This window comes from Saccopteryx bilineata, chromosome X, assembly GCF_036850765.1.
Source record: "Saccopteryx bilineata isolate mSacBil1 chromosome X, mSacBil1_pri_phased_curated, whole genome shotgun sequence".
Classification (NCBI taxonomy): domain Eukaryota; kingdom Metazoa; phylum Chordata; class Mammalia; order Chiroptera; family Emballonuridae; genus Saccopteryx; species Saccopteryx bilineata.
The window spans coordinates 62,760,379-62,780,842 of NC_089502.1; the positions used below are offsets into that span (position 1 = coordinate 62,760,379).

The following is a 20,464-nucleotide window of genomic DNA, read 5'->3' on the forward strand; positions in this document are numbered from 1 at the left end:
TCCACATAAAGATGAGTGGAGAAAACATTCCAGGCTGTTGTTATTCAAAGGCCCAGAGCAAAAGTAAGCTCAGCATGTTTGAGAATTTTAAAGGATATTAGACATTCCAATATTTAGAAGCTACACAGAGAAGGAGGAATTAGCAAAGAGAAAGGTTGGTCATTGAGGTAGGAGGAAAATGAGGAGAGGCTGGTATGAAGGAAGCCAAGGGAAAGAAAACATTTCAAGAGGAAGGGAGTAATAAACTAAGTCATATGTTGATGAAAGGATAATTAGGATATAAGAACTGGGAAATAACAATTGAATGTGGCGGTATGCAGATCACTGAGCACTGTAAAAGAAGCCCAATTAATGTTGACTGAAAAGAGAGAATGTAGAGTGATGAAACGAAGTCAGCTATTCCATGCAACTCTCAAGAAATTTTTCTGTGAAAGGGAGAAGAGCTATAAGGCTGTAGTTAAAGGGGCATATTAAGTCAAGAGAGAGCTTTAATTTTATTGTTTTGAGTATGGAGATACTGAAGCTTTATATTTCTTGATGGGAATAAATCAGTAAAGAGGGAAATATTTTTGCTAGAGAAGAGAAAAGGAATAATTGTAGGAACAAAGATGATGAAGAGATGAAAATGGCAGTATCCATTGCACAAAAGGTGATGTGACTTTTAAAGTAGAAGGTTTTTATCCATAGCCACAGAAATAAAGAAAGATTCTAGCTATTTATATTTAAAATTTTCTTCCTGCATTCTTACATTTTCTTTTTTTAATGATTTAAAAAATTTATTTATTTATTTATTTATTTATTTATTTATTTATTTATTTATTATTACGTGGAAGCAGAGAGGCAGAGACAGACTCCCCCATGCACCTGACCCTGTACTACCCCACAAACCCTCTATTAGGTAGTGCTCTGCCTGTCTGGACACTGTTCTTTTGCTTGGCAACTGAGCTATTTTAGTGCCTGAGGCAAGGCCATGGAGCTATCCTCAGCAACAGGGTCCAACTTTGCTCAAACCATTGAAGCCATGAATGTGGGAGGGGAAGAGAGAGAGAAAGAGAGAGATAGAAGGAGTTGAGGGTTTGAGAAGCAGATGGTCGCTTCTCCCGTGTGCCCTGGCTGGGAATTGAACCCAGGACTTCCACACGCTGGGCAGACACTCTACTACTGAGCCTACTGGCCTTGGCCTTTTTAAATTTTTTTAATTACAGTTTACATACCCTATTATATTAGTTTCCAGTGTAAAACCCAGTGATTAGATATTATATAACTTACTAAATGATCATCCTGATAAGTCTCATGACCATCTGACACCACACATAGTTGTTTGAATATTATTGACTGTACTTCCTCTGCTGTACTTTATATCCCTATGGCTATTGTGTAACCACAAGTTCGCATTGCTTTAAGCCACTAAGTTAATGGTACTTTGTAACAGCAGCCATAGAAAACAAATATATTTGATTTCACCCATCCCTCTCCAGTTTGTTCTCTACAGAAGCTCGAATAAACTTTATAAATCTGCATTGCTCAGTATTATAGCCACTGGCCACTGTGGCCGATAAGCACTTGAAATGTGGGTGGTTTGAACTGGAATGTGCTGAATGTGTAAAACATACCCTGGATTTTAAAGACTTAGTATAAGAAATGTAAAATATTTCATTGATGATTTCTTACATTTACTTCAATTTGAAATAATAACATTTTGTAAATACTGGATTAAACAAAATACATTAAATTAATTTACCTCTTTCATTTTACTTTTTATTTATTTATTTTGATTAAATTTATTGGGATGACATTGTTTAATAAGATTATATAGGTTTCAAATGTACATTTCTACAATACATGATCTGTATATTGCATTGTGTGCCTACCACCCAAAGTAAAATCATTTTCTATCACCATATATTGGCCTTCTTTGCCATCGATGACCTCCTACCCACCTACCCTGTGGTAACCACCATAGTGGTTAGTGTCTATGAGTTTCAGTTTTATACCCCATGTATAAGTGAAAACATGTGGTTCTTAGTTTTTTCTGACTAACTTATTTTGCTTATCATGATGTTCTCAAGGTTCATTCATGTTGTTGCAAATGGCAGTATTTCATTTTTCTTTGGCTAAGTAGTATTTTTTTATTAATTTTAATGGGGTGACATTGATAAATCAGGGTACATATGTTCAGAGCAAACATCTCCAGGTAATTTTGACATGTGATTATGCTGCATTCCCATCACCCAAAGTCAAATTGTCTTCCATCACCTTCTATCTGGTTTTCTTTGCGCCCCTCCCCTCCCCCACTCCTCTCTCTCCTCTCCCCCCCCCAGTAACTACCACACTGTTGTCCATGTCTCTGAGTCTCATTTTTATGTCCCACCTATGTATGGAATCATATAGTTCTTAGTTTTTTTCTGATTTACTTATTTCACTCCATCTATGTTGTTGTAAATGATCTGATGTCATGATTTCTTATGGCTGACTAGTACTCCATAGTATATATGTACCATATCTTCTTTATCCAGTCATCTATTGAAGGGTTTTTTGGTTGTTTCCATGTCTTGGCCACTGTGAACAATGCTGCAGTGAACATGGGGCTGCATGTGTCTTTACGTACCAATGTTTTTGAGTTTTGGGGGTATATACCCAGTAGAGGGATTGTTGAGTCATATGGTAGCTCTATTTTTAATTTTTTGAGGAACCACCATACTTTCTTCCAAAATAGTTGTACTACTTTACATTCCCACCAACAATGGATGAGGGTTCCTTTTTCTTCACGACCTCTCCAGCATTTATTACCAGTCTTGTTGATAATAGCTAATCTAACAGGTGTGAGGTGGTATCTCATTGTAGTTTTGATTTGCATTTCTCTAATAGCTAATGAAGATGAGCATTTTTTCATATATCTGTTGGCCACTTGTATTTCTTCCTGGGCGAAGTGGCTGTTCATGTCCTATTCCCATTTTTTTATTGGATTGTTTGTTTGTTGTTGAGTTTTATGAGTTCTTTGTATATTTTGGCTAAGTAGTATTCTAATGTACATATGTATCATATCTTCTTTTTTGGGGGGATCGAAGAATTTTATTGAGGGCCTTCGGGGGAGGTTGGAAGGGTTGGAAAGACCATAAAATCTGATGTCCTCGACCCAGCCGTGATGTCTACATCTTCCCAGCCGCCGAAAGCCCATATCTTCTTTATCCAATCCTTTATCAAAGGACATTTTGGCTGTGTCTATGTCTTGGTCAGCATGAATAATGTTGCAATGAACATAGAGGTACATATAACTTTGCAAATAAATGTTTTCAAAATTTTAGCGTAGGTACCCAGAAAAGGGATTGCTGTGTCATATGGTAACTCTATTCCTAATTTTTGAGGATCCTCCATACTGTTTTTCACAGTGGCTTTACCAATTTACATTCTCACCGAGAGTGGTGAGGTTTTTTTTTTTCTTCATAACCTCTTCAAAACTTGTTATTACTTGTCATGTTAGTAACAGCCATTCTAACAGGTGTGAGGTTCTATCTCATTTTAGTTTTGATTTGCATTTCCCAGTAGCTAGTGAAGTGGAGCATCTTTTCATATGGCTGTTGGCCACTAGTATGTCTCTATGGGGGAAGTGTCTGTTCATGTCCTATCCTCATTTCTTAATTGGATTGATTCTTTGGTGTTAAATTGTATGAGTTCTTTATATATTTTGGATATTAACCCTTTGTTGCAGTCATTGTTTGTAATTATCTTTTCTCATTCAGTTGGTTGGAGCTTTATTTTTTTTATTTATTTATTTATTTTGGGTGGCGGTGGTTTCTTTTGCTGTACAGAAGGTTTATAGTGTAATATATATCCATTCATTTATTTTTGCCTTTACTTCCCTTTTGTCTTTTAAGTCAATTTCATAGAATCTTCTCTAAGACCAAGCTTCATAAGTTTAGTGCCTATGTTTTCTTCTAAGTCATTTATTGTTTGAAGTATTATGTTTAGGTCATTGATCTATTTTAAATTAATTGTTGTACATGGTAACAAACTTTAGTCTGGTTTCATTCTTCTCCATGTGGCTATCCAATTTTCCTTGCACCATTTATTGAAGAGGCTTTTTCCCCCCTTCATTGTATATTTTTGGCTTCATTATCAAAAATCATTTACCCATATACAAGTGGCTTTATTTATGCACTCTCAATTCTCTTCCATTGGTCTTTGTGTCTGTTATCCTGCCAATATCATTTCCTTAGTATCTTGGTTTATATCTTCAAATCATTGGGAATAAATAATAAAGTAGACAGATATATTACACTGTCTTATTAAAACACTTGCATTTTCCAAGACATATTTCTTCTTAAAGGAAGTTCATCTTAAATTTACATGTCTTTCTCCTTGAAAAATGTTTTCTTACAAGAAATTTTTAAAACTGCTTGCGACTCAGATTCCCACTTGCCTTCTTTAAGTCATACATCTCTATTTCCACAGTGGAAGGCACCATAGCAGTGGATTGGGACGGGTAGAGAAAGAAACATAAAAACAACACAGCAAATAATTTTTATAATAGTTATATAATGAGAAATTGTAATACAAATGGATCAATAAAAATAATATTTTTACCATCCATTGACACCTTTGATTTTCTATTTGTCTATTCTCTCCTTCTTCTCTTATCTCATCACTCATTGGGAATTTGAACAACTGAAGTTATCATTAACAGCACTATTCACAATTTTTTAAAAATTAAATCTAGAATCATTGATGTACTAGCCTTGGGCAAATACACAGAGGGTATGAGAAAGCATTTACAAGCCATTGCGTTGGGCAGTAGAGCATGACTCACTATTTTGGAGGTCTAAAATAAGAAATTGAATACTGAGGAAGATAGAGCTTTGGGGAGATTAAGGAAGTCCCAAATAAATAACAAGCCATTCTGAAATTACTCTTTTAGGGCCTTGAGTAATTGATCATATTTAGGAGAATAGTTGCAGTGGTAACAAGTATTTGCAGTCTGTCAATTCACTATTTGTACTCTAGGTGAAGCTATTCAGAGATATATGTCTACTTCAGCCTGTTAGTTTTTGCAACACTGAAATGAAATAATTGCCCCTTAGTGTAATGCTCAGCAGCATTGCTATAAATAAGTATGATTGCACTGTGCTTTCTTTATATTTTTTCTAATATACTTCTTTTTTCACTGACAAAGTCAAAGTTTAAGCCTAGCCTTAGTTAAATGACCTAAAAATAAATTTTCTTACCTTTATGGCCTTTCAACAATAGTTTCTGTCTTCAAATTAACCTTTACATTAGCATTTTAATAGACAGAAAATCTACCCTATACATAGTTACACATTACAATATGCATTTAAATAGGAATGTTGTAAAAGAGCAACATAAAATTACTTACGTTAGAAAAGTTGTTTTCTGTGATGTGTTCTTTGTATTTTTCTCATGGCATAAGTTCTCTACATATTAGACAAAGAAGAAGGCCATTCTTTGAAGTCACTGAATTAATTTTTGAGAAAAGGTTATCAGAGCTAATCTTTCTTTAGTAAAAATATTTTAATTTGATATGTGAATTGAATTGAAGCTTTCAGAGTGAAAATCAATCTGCTCATTTCAGATTTCGAAAATCAAAAGCAAACAAATATTTTAGCACATATTTGTTTGATGTAGATAGCGAGATAATAGATAGATAGATAGAATCAGACTTAAGACTGTTTAAATAATAGAAATGTCACATTATTCCAAGATACCACTTAATAAGCCACAACCCAAAAAGTACTATTGCATAATTCCTAGATACCTCACGTTATTTGCCATAGGTAAATTTTTATCTCTTTTTGGCTACCATCTTCCCCTACACCAATACACACATCAATTTTATCTCTATTAGAGTATCCCAATTGCTCCCATCTCTGTTTCCATCTTCTCCAGTCATGATTTTCTTGATTCGAACTGCCTGAGTTCAAATCTCTTTTCACCGCTTCCTAGCTTTGACAAATTATCCAATCTTTCTGTACTTCAATATTCGTATCTTTAAAGTGGGGATAATGATGATACTCCTTCAGACTTGTTATGAGGATGAAATTAATGCATGTGAAGTACATTAACATGGTGCTTATAATAAAGGTAAGCTATTATTTTTATTACTTTAAATTATGCTTTTAATGCTACTACTATTTTTCTACCATCAGCTCTCTAAAAGCCCTTCAGTTATTAAACCAGCTCCTTAAAGCATCCTTTTCCTCAGTCTTCCTGTGTTAAAGAGAAACTATAAGGTCTTTTTCTTCACCCCACTTTTGCCTCAGTCTCATTGTCAAGAGAAAGAGACCAGCAAGATTAAAGAGGCATATTTTTGGCTAATATACTCCAACCCCCAAAAAACAAAATATTAAAAACAATGCATAACATCAAAGCTAGTTCTCTAATAACTCTATTTTTCTTAGCTTCCTGACACCTAGGCCACAGTATTTATTCATACTTTGTCTTAGTCCCCTGTCCTATGTCTTCTCAACCTAACTTCACTTTTGAAATTGCAACACTTTCTTTTTTATTCTGTAGACAGTTAATTTCATTCTGGATCAACAAGTGTTTACTGAGCAACTGGCCTTGTGCTAGGAAATCCAGAGAGATCAGGGGAATTTTTATAAAATATAAGTCTTGAAGTAGCATCCCCCTTTTTTTACCAAACAATAAATTAAATTTGCATAAAATTAAAATAGTTAGAAAATCCTGCAAAAAGATTTATTTATTTCATTTTATCTATTGCAATAATTTGTTTTTATGTTTTTCTTTATCACCATAATATGAGTTCCGTCAGGGCAAATCAGTGCCTCAATGATGCTGTCTACCTGTTGTACTCTTTATTTTGTAGGGGATACTCAGAAGATATTTATTGAATGAACAGGTGGAAGGATAAAAAGATGAGACCTGGATTTGAACCTCAAGAAGCTAACAGTCTTGTAGAAAAGACCACTTGTGTATACATAAATAACACTAATCCTCATCTTAGCCTACTTTTCTAGTTCCCAATCTCCTCCCTCCCCCCCAATCACTCAGTCCAGAGAAAATATGACCGGTATGATTACACCTCTCTTGCACAGTTTCTTCTGCCTAGGATGCCCTTCCTGCCATTTTCTTCCTAGTGAACCGTTATGTATTAGGTATAGCTCTAATAGTATCTTCTGAGTTAAATCTTTTCTGAGCCTCCTTCTCAAGCATAATGAATACCTACCTCTGTTTTCTGTCTACCTGAATTCATTTTCACATACCTCTCTTAACACTTAGCACATTGAACCATATTTACCTATTTATCATCTTTTCAGCTTTAATGTCATTGAGACTTTAATTGATATGTGTAATTTTAGGGCTCATGACAGTGTTTGGTATATAGTTACTGCTCAATACACAAATGAGTGAGAAAATGAATGAATAATTAATCAATTATTCAATAAATAATTACTATAAATACTGTAAGAATAGTAAAATAAAGATAAAATTGCTATATTTTGTACTATGGTTCCAGGTGCCAAGTTCAAATTCCCCTTTTCATGGTTAAATTTCTTACCACCTCAATCCCACTCCTCTTTTAATTTTGTCAGTTCTTGTACCTTCTATCTGTCCTTGACTTTGTCATTAGTATTGTCTGTTATTATGGTAGACTCTGTGAACATCCAACACAGATGTGTGTAGAGAAACAAACAAAACAAAATTAACCATAGGTGAAATTATATCACCTGAAACACAATATTAACATATATAAATAATTGAGAGATATTCTGGTTAATTGCATAGTTTTTTAAATTCTTTTGCAGAGAATAATTATTGACTAATTTTCATGGAATTGGAAGGCAGTAATATATACTCAATATTATAATTATACTAAACATCACTGAATTTTGATCTGATACTTTCTGATGCATCCTCTGATCATTAGGTGATAGAGATGGCAGGAAAAGAAGATTGGTTTAAATCTACACTAATTCCAAAATGTACATGACCATTTGTTATTGACAACCTGCTCATTTGTTGTCTACCTTATTACTATAAAAGTTAAAAGCAGAAAATACTACTTTTACTTTCTAGTTGTCTGGAGATTTGATAAAATGAAGCAATTTGAAAGTGACTGGACTATAACTTACAAAAGCCCATAATAACTTATATGCTTCTTTATCCTCAGTAGCACCATTGATTTATTTTACTGGCATTAGCAGATTCCTTAATATCTGTAGTTTTTGGATAGGGAGTGAAAATATACAGCCCCAGAAGTATATCATGTAGTTGCCACCACAAAAAGAGATTAGTTCTATATCTGAGTGCTTTAAAAATTCAGAATAAGACATGAGAAATTTAATTATAACAATTGGAAAATGGATATCTACAATTTATATTTTCTTAAAATTTACACTGAAACAAGTAGGTCAGCAGCCACATCATTAAAATCTACTTGTTATATAGGAAAATTCCTATGTTCTAATACTTGTTTTCATGGAGTTTGTCCTGTACTATTACTTGAGAAATATGACAATAATCTTTTGTTATTATTTGTTTTTATTTAGATTTTCCTGGTTTTCTAAGTACTGATTGAACTTGTGGGAGAAATACTCAATATAATAAGCACTTTAGAGTCATCACGTACAGTTGTTTTGAGTGTTTGCTTTTATTATATATGTACCAAGGATTCTGCGTGTATTTTCATAAGCCTTTCTCAATGTCTGAATTCCACTGAATTGAGAGTGGGGGTGTTGTTTGTTGTTTTCCAAAATTAAATTAGCATGCTCCTATATTTTAGACAAATGATCACAAACACATCCACATAATAAAGCAACACATGTAAAGAAAAAAACATTGTATTTACTTCAAATCCAGAGAGTAAAGTAAGTATCACAGAAAATTTATGCCAATTATTATATATATTCTATTGCAGACAACATGGTCTACAAAGCTGATATATGTAGTGCCGCAGCAAGTGTAACCCAAAGTCAACTCCAAACTGATAGCTACTATTTGATTCAGTAAATGAAATCAAGTAGGAGTTTTAAAACCAGTTACATATCCTTTCCTCAAACATTTCTTCATCTTGTCACTTTTTTATGTATTATACAGTAGAATTAATATGAAATGTTATCTGCAGGCTATTTTCCCCTTGTTGTCAAACAAGGCTATTTGTGAAAGGTGGGAATCATTATATATGCATATTTGTTACTGATAAATAATAGTATGTATGATCCAGGGTATCACAGTCCCTTTAATATTAAAAATAAGTTTAAGATGAAAAAAATGAAAGCCACGTGTTTTGTTTTAAGTACAACAGATAGAAGGAAATTTGAATCTACAGGAGATTTTTGAAGTTTTTGGTTTGCTGATTCCCAAACTTCTCTTAACATTATAAATCATCTACAAGCACTTTTAAATTTTATACTTATTGATTTTAGAGAGAAAAGGGGTGAGGGAGAAGTAGCAGGGAGCATCAACTCATAGTAGTTGCTTCTCATATGTGTCTTGACCGGGCAAGCCCAGGGTTTTGAATCAGTTACCTCAGCATTTCAGGTCAACACTTTATCCACTTTACCACAACAGGTCAAACTATGAGCACTTTTTAAAAATACAGGCTTGGGCTTCACTCTGAGATTTCAATTCAGAGATCTGAAATGGGATCTGAGAATCTGCATTATAAGCAATCCTACTATATATTTTCAGTATAATATGTCCATGTACTATTTTAGAACTACTGATTTAGTCCAACTTTTTTTTTTTTTTTCATTTTTTTTTTCTGAAGCTGGAAACAGGGAGAGACAGTCAGACAGACTCCCGCATGCGCCCGACCGGGATCCACCCGGCACGCCCACCATGGGGCGACGCTCTGCCCACCAGGGGTCGATGCTCTGCCCATCCTGGGCGTCGCCATATTGCGACCAGAGCCACTCTGCCTGAGGCAGAGGCCACAGAGCCATCCCCAGCGCCCGGGCCATCTTTGCTCCAATGGAGCCTTGGCTGCGGGAGGGGAAGAGAGAGACAGAGAGGAAAGTGCGGCGGAGGGGTGGAGAAGCAAATGGGCGCTTCTCCTGTGTGCCCTGGCCGGGAATCGAACCCGGGTCCTCCGCACGCTAGGCCGACGCTCTACCGCTGAGCCAACCGGCCAGGGCACCAACTTCTTTATCAATATGAAATCCCTGTTATAAAATTCTTAACATGTGGCCACTTAAGGCATTTCATCCCAGTGTTAGATGATTCTATTAGAAAGTTCTTGCATATTAAACAAAAGTTCTAGAAATTTATCCCCAATAGTGTGTTTCCAGCAACTTCAGAATAAACTCTCTATAGTCAGACATGCAGTTGACCTATTGGGGATTCATCGTTTTATTTTAAATAATTCTGTTTCAAGGACTGAGGGATGTGTTTATTAAAGAACCAAATTGTGCCTGAGCAGGTGGTGGCACAATGGATAGAATATCAGACTGGGATGCAGAGGTCCCAGGTTCAAAACAGCGAGTTCTCTGGCTTGAGCATGGATTCATCCGGCTTGAGCATGGGATCATAGACATGACCCCATGGTCATTGGTTTGAGCCCAGAGGTCTCTGGCTTGAAGCCCAAGGTCGTTGGCTTGAGCCCAAACATCTCTGGATTGCATCCCAAGGTTGCTGGCTTGAGTCCAAGGTCATTGGCTTGAGCAAGAGGTTACTCTCTCAGCTGTAGCCTCCCAGTCAGGGCACATATGAGAAAGCAATCAATGAGCAGCTAAGGTGCTGCAACAAAGAATTGATGCTTCTCATCTTTCTTCCTTCCTGTCTTTCTGCACTTATCTCTCTCTCTCTTTCTCTCTCTCTCCCTCCCTCTCTCTCTGTCTCTCTTGCAAATAAATAAATAAATAAAACAAAGAAAAAAACACACAAGAGTTTTTTCCTTTTTTTATAACACCACTAATTTTCCAGATTTAATTTAGTTTATTTCAATAAAAAATGCTAAAAACTCCAACAGCAGCTAAAAAATTAATGTAAGTGCAGCCTAATCAGCTGGTGGCACAGTAGATGGAATGTCAGACTGAGTTGTGGAAGACCCAGGTTCGAGACCCTGAGGTCGCTGGCTTGAGCACGGGTTCATCTGGTTTGAACAGGGCTCAGTAGCTTGAGCCCAAGGTAGCTGGCTTGAGCAAGGGGTCACTCAGTCTGCTATAGCTCCTCCCCCCCCCGGTCAAGGCACATATGAGAAAGCAATCAGTAAACAACTAAGGTGCCATAACAAAGAATTGATGATTCTCATCTCTCTTCCTTCCTGTTTGTCTGTCCCTCTCTCTGACTCTCTCTGTCTCTGTCACACACACACACAAAATAATTAATGTAAGTGCAGCTAGATGCAAAGCCTCATGTCATGAAATTAAATTGATTAAAGGGGGTCCTCTCTCTGTTATTCTTTATAACAGCAGTTATCAATTTCTGCCATAGTACTTCAAAATCTGTAATTTTGTTTATTTTTTCTGTTTTCTGATTTACTGCCTATCTCCCAGTAGAATGTCAGATCATGAAGGCAGGAATTATTGACTCTTTTATTTCCTATTACGTATATTCTCAGGACCTGGAAGAATACCTGTACATAGCAGGAACTCATTAAACATTAAATGAATAAATGAATGAATGAATGAATGAATGAATGAATGAATGAATGATGAGGCTCACTGAGCAGGCAGAAGAAACCCTTGGGAGACATTCAAACTACTAGCCAGTAAACTCCTGTGTCTTCTAAACCCTGTCTACTTCCCAAACCTTATAATCTGCTCTTCCCCAGGCATTTCAACTCCTTTCATACACCATGTTCTTCCTACCTCAGAATATTGTCACATGTTCCATTTCATTTACCTAAGATGCCTCTCTGTAGCTTGGCAACCTCTCATCCTTCAGTTCTCTTTCAGAAAGGCAACTAAGTGAAAACACCTAGGCCATCCCTCCATCTAAGTAGTTTCAACTTTACACCTTGCTGTTCTCTCACTTTACCCTGTTCATTTCCTCCAAAGCACTATTTTTGGTAATTTTTAATTATATATCAAAATGCTTCTTTATTGTCTATAGTGCCCCCCCCCACTGTGATGTTCATAAAGACTGGGACTATATCTATTTTTGCTCAACACTATCCCCAACACCTAAAACTATCTTTGGCTCAGGGATGATAATGAAATATTTGCTTGTTGAATAAGTACTCACAGAAATGAATATATCCTTCCCCCCTCCCTCAAAGTGCAGGCATGCTATCCTGAAGCCTAGTGCTTTTATGATATTCTAAGAATAGCCATATGATCTCAGCCCACACCAGAAGAAACTTCAGGTAAAGAAAGTCTTGATAACGTCAATTATACATCAATGATTTGTAATGAAAAATACAAAAGTAATTTATATTGAAAGGGGGAACTATAAGGAAGGGATACTATTTTGTTTTCATTTCTTATGCCCAAAGTAGTTTGGGTCTAAAACTATACTTTCTTTAGAACTATAATACACTTTCAGCAACACAATATACCATCTTATTATTGCCACAAGCAGTAAATTCCCAATTGGATGCTACAGAACCTTTTGGGAGTTTATGTATTTAGGCCTACTAAGGCATTTTAATTAGCTCACCTTGGATTAGTTGCTATCCAGGGCTGAGCTTCTTTCTTTCTTTTGCTTGCTTGAGGCAGAGCTTATATAGGCTCCTGATAAAGTCCTCCTGCTGCTAGCACTAGCTGTCCCCCTCGCTCTCCTGATTCTTTATCCTCCCACCTGTTCTGGAACTTTCTAACACTCCATGACTTCTAGCAGCTATTTTCTCTGCTTTTTGATCTGGCATATGTCCAGTGGGGGGGAGTATACAATTTGGCCCTGAGAGGGATTTTTCTCAATTGGGCCACCTCAAATATTTTATTTACTTTAGGATAAATCGTATCTGCCATCCTATTCTTTCTAGTAAGTATCATGACTCTAAAGTTTCTAGTCATGTTTATAAATACAGCAGATGTTTGTACTACATATAGATCTTGTTGATTTTTCTCTCCTGACTCCAATCCTTGTCTCTACCAGACATTCAGTAAGTATTGTTTAATAAAATTGAATTAAATCTGTACACTGTTGATGTCATCAGAGGAAGTATAATCCAAAAAAACTGTCCTCCTAGGACAGAAATATTTTCATCTTTTTTGAGAATTACATTTGTGCAACTACCATGTGTAGGTAAAATTTAGACTATAGTTTAAGAAAAGTTACTAACTACAAGCCTCTGTCAGTAATGGGAGAGGTATTTAGTAGTAAGTCTGTGGTTGAATTTCTGATTTAGTTACTACTGAAAGAATCTAAAATAATATATATACATAGTCATTATAACTAGATATTGATGGTTTGGAATATTCCAACAAAGATTCTGGTATAAAATACTGAAAAATATGTCTTTAATATACACAAATTCAAAAAGTACATGAGACAATTAAAAGGAAGATAGGAATCATAAACTAAAAGTTTTAGTTAATGCTAGAACAGAAAATAAAATTGAATCATATAATGAAATCTAGGTTTCTTGATTTTCCAAAAATCAGGAAACAATAATATCTAAAAGAAAAAAAAACTATAAAATACTTGGTGCTCTCCATCAGTAGATGAGTGTATTAAAAAGTTGTGGTACATTGCCTGACCTGTGGTGGCGCAGTGGATAAAGTGTCAACCTGGAACACTGAGGTCGCCGGTTCAAAACCCTGGGCTTGCCCAGTCAAGACACATATGGTAGTTGATACTTCCTGCTCCTCCCCCTTCTCTTTCTCTCTCTCTCTCTTTCTCTCTCTCTCTCTCTTTCTCTCTCTCTCTTTCTTTCTCTCTCTCCTCTAAAATGAATAAATAAAAATAATTTTAAAAAAGTTGTGGTACATTAACACAATGGAATACTACTCAGATGTAAAAAAGAAAAGAAAAGAAAAGAAAAAGATAAAGAAGGAAATCTTACCTTTTGCAACATCATGGATTGACCTGGAGATTATTATGCTAGATGAAATAAGCCAGTCAGAGAAAGACAAGTAAGTACTACATGATTTCACTTATATATGGAATGTAATGAACAAAATAAACTAACAAACAAAATAGAAACAGACTCTAGATACAGAGCACAGAGTGGAAGGGGGTTGGGGAGCTGAGTGAAAAAGGTGAAGGGATTAAGGAAAAAAAAACCTTATAAACACAGATAACAGTATAGTGATTACCAAAGGAAAAAGAGGGTGGGAGAGACAGAGGAGGTTAAAGGGGGATAAAGGGATAAATGGTGATGGAAGGAGACTTGACTTAGGGTTATGAACACACAGTACAACATACAGATGATGAATTATAGAATTGTACAGCTAAAATCTATATAATTATATTAACCAATTGCATCCCAATGAATTCAATATAAAAAAGAAATATTTGATACATTAAATAAATTGATCTACCAAAGATTTTCAAAAGTGGCAAGTTTCTTATATAGAGTCACTAGCGGTCAAAATTTGTGTGAGTTTTACAAACTCTCCTGCTCCTGACCCCAAGTATACAAATAAATATTGTAGTTTTCCCTTTCTTTGTTGAAATTGAATTCCACTAACTTTTAGCCTTTTTTTATTCCTGGATCATGACATCGCTAACTCAGTTTACTTTGTCTAAATGCCATTTACTTTGATAATCTCAGAAAACTTTTACTTCAGAGATCCTGACAGCAGCAACCTGCTCTGTCTGAGACTTCCTAAATTTCTAGGGGTCAGTTGACTCCACCTCTTCTGTGCATTTTCTGCTTCTTTCATTTACTTCCACAACAACAACAAAAATGGTTTACTCATTTTATTTTTGCATTTAGCCAAAGATACTAACTAATAGTATTTACAATGTTCAACATACACAATTGAGAGATAATCAAAATAGAAAAAATTTAAAGCATACTTTCAAGATGTACTCAATAATAAATCTATAGTACATTTGTATAGTATCTTGATCTAGGCACTTTGGGGATGTGGTGTTCCATTTATAGGGCTCGCCATTTGTGCTTAGCCATCATTTATTTTCTTACTTCCAACATTAGCATGATTTATGTAAAATGAGTTTAAAAAATGTCTGTTCCCTTTAGAATTTAAATCTGGTTGAATGACTTAGAAACTAGGTGGACTGTGCTTGTTTTCATTTTGTTTTGTTTTCTGAATCTGAAAACCTACTTTCTCCCTTTCCCTGGAGGCAGTCTGCTGGATTAGATGGAAACAAGTCCTTTTCAAAGACAGAAGCTCAAGAACACCCAAATATATCTTGATCTGAAATAAAAACCATGCAAAACTACATTGAAGAAAGCTTTGGAATATAAAAATAAGATTAGAATAAGAATTTCAGAGTCTTACCCTACATCTTACATCTTAATAACATAAATCTTACCATTTGATCTAATGGTATACAGATACTAAATAAAAATGTGATTATATAAATTAATATAATAATCAATATTTTGAATATTCAGAAGAAAAACATAAAATTTTCATTATTTAGTTCTAGCAACACCATGAAAATAATCAATCTTGCAAATTATATATATTGCAGATATCCCTTACTATGAAGATATTTGATTCAGACTGTACTTATAAACTTTGGAGACACAAAATAATAGTTTCATGCACTTAATATGCACTTAATTTTGGTAAAATGCATATATTTGGCCTCTAACCAAAGAGAGTCAATTTGGTGGTGTTTCAGGAATCTGCATTTTAATGAACAAAGCAAGGTGATCATAGACTACATTGGAAACTATTCAACTCTGCTGTTGTAACATGAAAGCAGCCATAGACAATACATAGCAAATGGGACCAACTGTGTTCTAATAAAATTTTGTATATAAAAACATGCCCAATGCTGGTTTTAACCCATGGGACATTCATAGTAAGCATTACTTTCAGACCCTGACCATTGGCCTATAAAATTAACTCTTTTTACAAGCTTAAAATTTCCAATCTCATTATTATTATTATTATTATTATTACTATTATTATTGTAACAGATTGTATACAGTTTATGTGAGAAAGAAACCTCTATTTGTCAACTATGATAGTGAAGCCCAGCTCCACTTACAAAATAAGAGGAAGAATAAATTTTCCTGAGTTATACACATAAAATAAAGAATTTTTATTATGCATTTCCCCCAGAAAATCTTTCTAGATTAACCAAGCTCTATTTCTAATTAGCCAACACACTCTTGTGCATATGTTTTTTTTATGATTCATATTGATAATTTTTAACCCCTCTATGATAATAGTTTGAGGCAACAGGATTGAGCAAAGACCATTTTGATAGAGCAAGGATGGAATACACTGGCATTTGTGCTGTCATTTCTTTTCTTTTTTTTTTAGACTTTTATTTACTCATTTTTAGAAGGAGAGGAGAGAAACAGAGAGAAGGGAAGAAGGAGCAGGAAGCATCAACTCCCATATGGGCCTTGACCAGGCAAGCCCTGGGTTTTTTTGTTTTTGTTTTTTTTTTTTTTTTTTTGTATTTTTCCAAAGCTGGAAACGGGGAGAAACAGTCAGACAGACTCCCGCATGCGCCCAACCGGGATCCACCCGGCACGCCCTCCAGGGGCGAAGCTCTGCCCACCAGGGGGCGATGCTCTGCCCCTCAGGGGCATCGCTCTGCTGAGACCAGAGCCACTCTAGCACCTGGGGCAGAGGCCAAGGAGCTGTCCCCAGCGCCCGGGCCATCTCTGCTCCAATGGAGCCTTGGCTGCGGGAGGGGAAAAGAGAGACAGAGAGGAAGGAGGGGGGATGGAGAAGCAAATGGGCGCCTCTTGTATGTGCCCTGGCCAGGAATCGAACGTGCCCTGGCCGGGAATCGAACCCGGGTCCCCCGCACGCCAGGCCGACGCTCCACTGCTGAGCCAACCGGCCAGGGCCTGTGCTGTCATTTCTTATACCCATGGCACATTGCCAACAGTTTATAGTACTGCTTACTTTCAAGGAAATATATGGCTATGAAATCTTTTTTAAGAATTCCAGTTATTAATTACCATCTAACCAGAGATGAAAATTATATGTTATTCCTTAATAAATTTGACTATCTATGGACAGTGGTTATTCTGTCTGGGACAGTTCATATGATTTCTATTACATCTTAATCAACATAATTATAAGCCTTGTCCAATGGAATTCCATAGTATATATTTTGATTAGTTGTCATTGTTTACTTGTTAGAACATAAATATTTTAAATTTAGGGACTATGCCTAATTTATCATGTTTTACTCTAATGTTATTCCAGAAACACTTGTTGCCCATTTTATACAGCATCTTTTTTCATTAGAATATTAATGGTCATGACTATAATATCATTAGTGTACTAAAATTGCTGTTAATATTAAATTAATTAAGGGGTATATTAAGACACAAAAATGATGTTATTGGCAATTTAGAAATTGAAGAAAACTTGGTTTGCTTTTTTAATCATATATATGTACAAAGCTATAGCAGTTTTTCAATATAACATTTTAGAGCAATTTGGGTTGATAGTTACTGTTAAAAATGTTTGGCTACATAATCAAAATGTTTGCTTACTAAGTACAATATAGTTTATACCATTAAATAGATTTGGTTGCATAGCATAGTACTGACTCTGCAAACTCATTATGTCATGCTAGCTGTTTTAGTAAAACTTCGTGAGTAAAACTTAAAGAAAAATTACCATTTGACAAAGCCAAGCAATTTTTAAAGAATTTCCAATTTTACCCTGGTTCATAAAGCTCGTATGTAATATGACTGCATCTAAATATTTATAAGCTCACAGTGTTTTACTGTTGGTAGAATTGATTACTAAAATGAGTTGACCAGAAACTCAAAATAAAACTAAGTGCAAAGGCCTAATAGAATCTTACCGTAGCTTATCTCAAAATTTCTAGGATAAAATAATCAGTAAATGTGACTTTTTCAGTGGCATGTGAATTGAGAAGTAATCTCCATCAGACACCCAGCTTTTTAGCTAACAAATTTGATAGAAGCTCAAATACCAAAATAAAAGAGATGGCTATTAGCATCACTTTATATCTAATACATATATTTCAGCACTAAAACCTCCCTTTTAGCCAAAACATATGCTCCAGCGTTTCCTACAGTCCCATTTTAGGCCTTAGCAATCTATACCTGACCTCTGAAATTTCCAAATCCTCCTAACAGGGCATTACTTTTTATTTTTGACCAGCTTGCTTTTCCTAAAATATGGAAAAATCTCTTCTTGCTACTCAACAAAACTGTTAACAGCTTAAGGCAAAGAGAGGGTATTAGAGAGTCTAGGGAGAAACTTCTCCAGAAATGACATGTTCCTTACCTTCATAGTTTTAATGGCTATCGTTGAGACAGATAAGAACCTGCGTACTATAGGTATTCTCTAGTCTTGACACTTACCAAGAGGATAGAGGAAGTAGGAGGAGTTTGTAAGTGAAATTAAGAGAATTAAAAACATGGAAATTATGTGCAAATTCTAGAAAAAGAAAAGACATTGGAAAAGAAATGTTGGTGTAAAAGGAGCCTTGTAAAAGAAACTAAGGTTAGGAAATCTGTAATAAGATCTCTAAATATATTGCAGGAAATCAGATCCAGATGTTTTTAGCACACATTTTGACCAAAACTTTGACCAAGCTTGTAAACTACTTATTGACAATCTCAGTTTAACAAACCAGAACCCTCATGGTACAAGGTGTAGGTAAGCAGAACCAGCCCCCAGTAAATTTAGATAAAAATTTAGTGTCCTTAGTCTGTATATTCTGTACTTTTCTCACCCCAGAATGTTCCCACCATAACTGTCATGTCTGGTGCTTAGTATACTCTCTCTGGAAAAGCATAGCATCTGGAAAAAAATTAGGGGGTCCATTCACTCTAAAGTGTTAATGATTAGTGGGAGAATTCATTGTTTTTCCTTTCCCATAGGGATGTATCTTAGGTGAAGGAATGACCTATTTGAGCAATTTAGGATATTCCACAGTCACATAGATGAGATATTGGTAATATAGCTGGGCTTCTTACTGCCATTGAAATCATAATACCTATAGGCAATTGACCACTCATAAAGTCTCCTCTGTGGCTAACCATGGGAATATAGGTAGGGAAGTTGGGATAAGCTAGCTTTCCCAGTGTTTGACTTGGACCTGTCACTAAGATTTATTTATTTTTTTGCTTTTGTTCAGGTAACTTTGAATTTAGTTTTCTTTTTTTATATAATAATTTTATTTTTTTAATGGGGCGACATCAATAAATCAGGATACAAATATTCAAAGATAACATGTCCAGGTTATCTTGTCGTTCAATTATGTTGCATACCTATCACTCAAAGTCAGATTATCCTCTGTCACCTTCTATCTAGTTTTCTTTATGCCACTCTCCCTCCCCCTTCCCCTCTCCCTCCCGCCCTCCTCCCGGAACCACCACACTCTTATCAATGTCTCTTAGTCTCACTTTTATGTCCCACCTACGTATGGAATAATTCAGATCCTGTTTTTTTTTCTGATTTACTTATTTCACTTTGTAAAATGTTATCAAGATCCCACCATTTTGTTGTAAATGATCCGATGTCATCATTTCTTATGGCTGAGTAGTATTACATAAAGAATTTAGTTTTCTTTAAATGAAACTATTGTACAAGTGCTAGAGAGTTCTGAAAGATGTATCCGAAGATTTTCTAGAAAAATAATGTATATTTTATTTTTTCTATAAAGTTATTTGGGGAATGGGATTGAGGAGCATTTAGAGAGTTCAGGGTAAACCCTAGGATATAGAAACCAATTATAAAATCCCAGCCAGACCTTGGGGAACTGCGTTCCACACCTAAAAGGCTCATTGCTAAATAAAGTGACCAATTTGTTGTTTTTAATCCATTAAAAGCCTAATAAAATAGCTAACACAAAAAATCTGAACAATACCAATTACTGACAAGGATGTGAAGGTGCTAGAACTTTCTTATACCCTGGTAGGAGTTGAAGATGGGACAGCCACTCTGAAAAATAACTGAGCAGCTTCTTATAATGTTAAACATATACATACCATATTTATCCCAGCAATCTCAAAATGAACCCCTATGCTCACAAGAAAACACCTGTATACAATTATTTATAGCAACAATATTTATAATTGCCAGAAACTAGAAAAAACCCAAATGTCCTTCAACAAGTGAAAGAATAGAGAAACAATAATGCATCCGCACAATGAAATGACATTCAGTAATGGAAAGGAATAAACTATCAACACAAGCAATAATATGAATAAATCTCAAATGTATCATGTTTGGTGAAAAAGACCAGACAAAACAGATTATATAGTGTACTATATTTAGACAACATTCTGAAAAATGTGAAACTATGTGGAAAAAAACATCAGTGGTTATCAAGGCTTTAAGGATGGTACTGGAGACTGACTTTACAGGGACAGCATATGAGAAGTCTTTGGGATGTTAGAACTATTCTGTACCCTGTTTATAGTGGTAGTTACAATAATCTATGCATGTGTTAA

The 20,464-nt window shown here is 35.3% G+C and overlaps 1 protein-coding gene across 1 annotated transcript in view; it reads left to right on the forward strand.

Moving 5' to 3' along the window:
* IL1RAPL2 (interleukin 1 receptor accessory protein like 2) overlaps positions 1-20,464 on the forward strand; it is a 624,194-nt gene that overhangs the window by 179,844 nt on the left and 423,886 nt on the right. The window lies entirely within an intron of this gene.